The sequence below is a fragment of the Gastrolobium bilobum genome, unplaced genomic scaffold (assembly GCF_033153095.1).
Source record: "Gastrolobium bilobum isolate Gb01-03AN ecotype WA unplaced genomic scaffold, APGP_CSIRO_Gbil_v1 utg18713, whole genome shotgun sequence".
Taxonomy (NCBI): Eukaryota; Viridiplantae; Streptophyta; class Magnoliopsida; order Fabales; family Fabaceae; genus Gastrolobium; species Gastrolobium bilobum.
In genome coordinates this window covers 145,012-149,222 of record NW_026896840.1, presented here as the reverse complement: position 1 = coordinate 149,222, position 4,211 = coordinate 145,012, and positions in this window count along the sequence as shown.

Sequence of the window (4,211 nt, the reverse complement as noted above, 5' to 3'; positions counted from 1 at the left end):
AGAAAGCTAATCCCTGATTAGTAGAGCAGGAAACATGAATGAATTGACTCGATTTCTCAATGAGAGTTACATTGCAGTATTCCTCTTTCCATAGAATCCAGATACCACCCGAGAAGGCCACTACATCTTCTATCACAGAATTGTTGAATCTCAGTTGCTTAATCTTCTTTTGGGCAATAACACCACTTATTCTAGGTTCCAAAATGGAAACCAAACCAATCTTGTATTTTTTAATGAAATTTCTGAGGGATGTCTTGAAAGACTTTCTTGCAGCACCCCTACAATTCCATACAAGACAGTTCATTGGATAACTAACTTTGTACCAGGATCACCGATTCCCTGGCCACACTCTACCATATTCTCAACAGCTACTTCACTAGAAATTTTCTCCAAAGGCATTCCATCTTCCATTTCTCTGTCTTGGCTTTCCAATTTCTCAAGGCTTTGAGCACCGTTAGACATATTAATATCCATATCCAAAGGTTTATCATCCACCTCACAGAAGACACAAATTGGCAAAGTGCTATCTGTGCTTATGATGCTAGCAGCAGATATTTTTGTGCATAAATCACCTTCTGGATCTTCAGGATCAATATCCTTACCGATACTTATAACCGGTTTAGGAGGGGACATTGGGACATATCTGAATTCACCTTTACTGGTAGACTTGCTGGATGAAGGGAGCTCTAAAGGCTTAGAACTTGTTCTATTTGGATTGGCTTCAGATGAGAAGACAAAGGCTTTTTTCTTCTCTGAATTTTTTGGTTTATAAGTGGCTTTAGTTGTAGTATTACTCGGACCTGCTGAACCTGTTGAGGCTTTCGAATTAGTGGCTTTGGGAGTAACCTGGGAAAGGGTTCCTCTTGTTTTCTTTGAGTATCCTTTTTTTAACCTCTGTGGCTTGTTCCAACCCTGGATTCTTTAAAATAGAAATGCCAGCAACCTGAGGTGAAATGGGCTTCTTATTGTTAGAGATATCCACTCCAAAGGCTCTTTCTCCTTTGACTTCATTCTTTTTTGGAGTTTGGTTCCTAAAAAATTTCTTTTTTTGGACTACCATCCATGGACCTACCCCCTGGTTCGCTTATGTATTAGCCGAGTCAGGCGGACTGGTTTCCTTGTTAATATTAGCCTCGTCTGTTTTAACAAAGTCGGGGCATTTTCTGTATTATGGCCATTTTTTCCGCATCTGATACAAATAAGGTACAGCCCCTCATATTCAACTTTAAACACTTCATCCTCCAGAATATATTCACCCCTGAGTGGTTTAGCAAGATCTAAATCCACACACAGTCTAGAAAACTTTCCCCTATCCCCCATGGAGGTTGTTCGATCAACCTTCAGCACTTTGCCTATTGTACTTCCTATCAGTTTCAACAAAGAAGCTACACAGAATTCTTGAGGAATACCTAGAAATCGAATCCACGCAGCTACCATGTGAATATTAGCTTTATGAGGATTAAAGAACGTCCCCCACTTCCTAATGGCCAAGTAGTGGCCCAATAGAATCCACGGTCCTCCTGTTAACGCCAGATTTAGGTCTTCCAAGCTAGAGAATTTCACAGAGAAAAAGTCATTCCCCAAATCTGCCACCACAATGGGTCCGGATTTAGCCCATAGGTTTCCCAGTTTTGTTTTCATGTACATCACACCCACTCTCTTCCCCAGGAGCTTAACGATGATAGCATTTCTCCATAGGCTTCTTAATCTCTGTTTCGCTTCCTTAGTGCACCTTATTCTTACAGACCCATCATCACCGTATATGGTTTGAAAGCCAAACTCATCTATGGTGCCAAGACTCGGGTCTAGCGGCTCACTCTTGTCCTCCTCAAGATCATCTTGGCAAGAATCATCCTCACCCATACAGTTGTTATCAGCTCGCAAAGCATCAGCGAATGACTTTGGCTTACCAGACGGGATTCGCTCCTGAATGTTCATTAGACTTGCCCCTCTGTTCCAGGAATCAGGGGCAAATTCCTCTCCAATCTTCAAACGTTTTATGCTTTTGCGCATAGAACCCGGTGTTTCCGTTGCAATTTGCTGCGAATCACCATTACTTTCAAGAAAAAAACTCATCACTTTGCCCTAGCAGAAGAAGAAATATCACGCGCGTGAGACTCACGCAAAACTAACCCATTTATTTTTAATTTGTTATACAGTTATCCTTTTCATTAGTTCCTTTTTTCACTCTATTTTATTATACAAAATAATTTATTAATGCATCATATAAAAAAAATGTGTGGAATCAATTTTTTTTCTCTCTTTTCTTTAGTGAGTTATACTCACTTTTTTGTATGGCATGAAATAATTTGTCTCATGCGTTACGAGAAGCATATTTTTCTTCTTAAATACAAAGAATTTCAAAATAATATTCCCAAAAAAAAAGTAAATTAAAAAAAACAAATAGATTAAGGGGACTCCATTAAATCCTATTCGTTTGAATTTGCACAACTAGACACTCAGCCTGAATACTTGAAGCAAATTGAACGTTGTATACTATGTATCTAAAACAATCAAACCAATAACAGTGATCATAAACAACTGGTGTACGTATCCTCGAATCTTAAATGCTTAGTTGATTTACTATGTCATCATTTAAATCATCATGCTTATTTTAACTTAGCATATTATTTATTTTTCTTTAATCCCCCATTAAATTGTTAGTATAAATAATTAAAATTATCATAACTTAATGTTCAATCTCGATAATTCTGGAAATAATATTTTATAATCACTTTAATTATTAACAACTAATACTTATAAATTTCATAATGAGTAAGGACAAATGACAGTGTTTTCCTTTAAAAAATGTAAAAACACTTCCCATGTTGCATGAAAAGTATTTTCTCATATTGTAATCTCTCGATTTGCGTGTAATTTTTTTTTCTTAACAAGTGTGGAGCTCATCTCTAGTTGAGTCACAACCTAAGAAAACAATTCTCATGCAACATGAGAAAATCAAAGCCTTTAAAAAAAACTCTTCCCTACCATTTATTTCTTTTTCCCAATTGCTTCCTCCATTTCCACTATCACGCATCACTATTGTCATTTTTTATTTGGCCCACAAGGCAAGCACATCAAATGCTATTCAACACTGATGAAGCATGATTTTTGCTTCCTACCTCTACCCCCTAAGACTGTAAGGCAATATCGGCATTTGAGCAACATGTTTTTTGATTTGATAGTAGTAACAATCTCTCCAAGCTTGAGCTTGTAGAGAATGGTGCTCTTACCAGAACAATCAAGGTCTAGCATAAGTATATACATGTCTTTCTTGGCCAACAATCAGCTGAATATCTTCATAAAAGACAAACCCATTTTCAGTTATTTTGAATCAATCCACTACACAAATATCAGTCCCTTTTACCTTGATTTCAATGCAAAAAAATCAAAATGAAAAAAAAAATAGAGAGAGAATGTTAGTTGATATCAATATCTGAAAACACTTGAAATAGATCGAGCAAAGACAAAACTAAATCATAAATTACAATTCAGATCTGGGAAATCAAGACTTGCCATTAATATTTGAGAAAGAAAACATTTTGTGGTTTTTTAGAGTGACACGCCCTCATTTCACGTAAAAGTTAGTGGTTTTTGTCCTTAAGATGACACATTTTTTTCAACATAGATTGCTTGCTAACTCTATTTTATAGGGTTATGATATGACTGATTATCACATAAATTGCTTGTTTATCTAATTATTTGAAATAGCAAATGCCTCATGTTTCACATGAATTAATAGGGTATGATGAAGTGGGTTGATTGTGTTATTTGTGATATTTTATAGGACAAAATTCACTAGATTAGTGCACAATTCATCAAGCAAATTGTTATATCAAAGATGATGCATTTAGATCACGAAATCTCCATAAAAGTTATAGTTCTTTCTCTTAACTTTTCAAAGAGACCAACTTATATCAACAAGACAAGTATAAATCAAATTATGCACAAAATACAAAAAATTGCACAATTACGGCCATGCATGAGCCCAAGCAGTCAAGGATGTATGCCCAAAAAATTAATTCTTCTCAACTTAGTGCGTGCCCCGGTGGTTCAAAATGCTTGCCTAAGCAACCAAGACCTATAAATTTGCGGCTTTCATGATTTTTAGGACATCTTTATGATATGAAGCAACAACTAAAAAGGATTGATGAGAGATGAATTAATTTATAGGTCAAAGAAGGAGGGAGAAAGCAATGAATCATCACTCA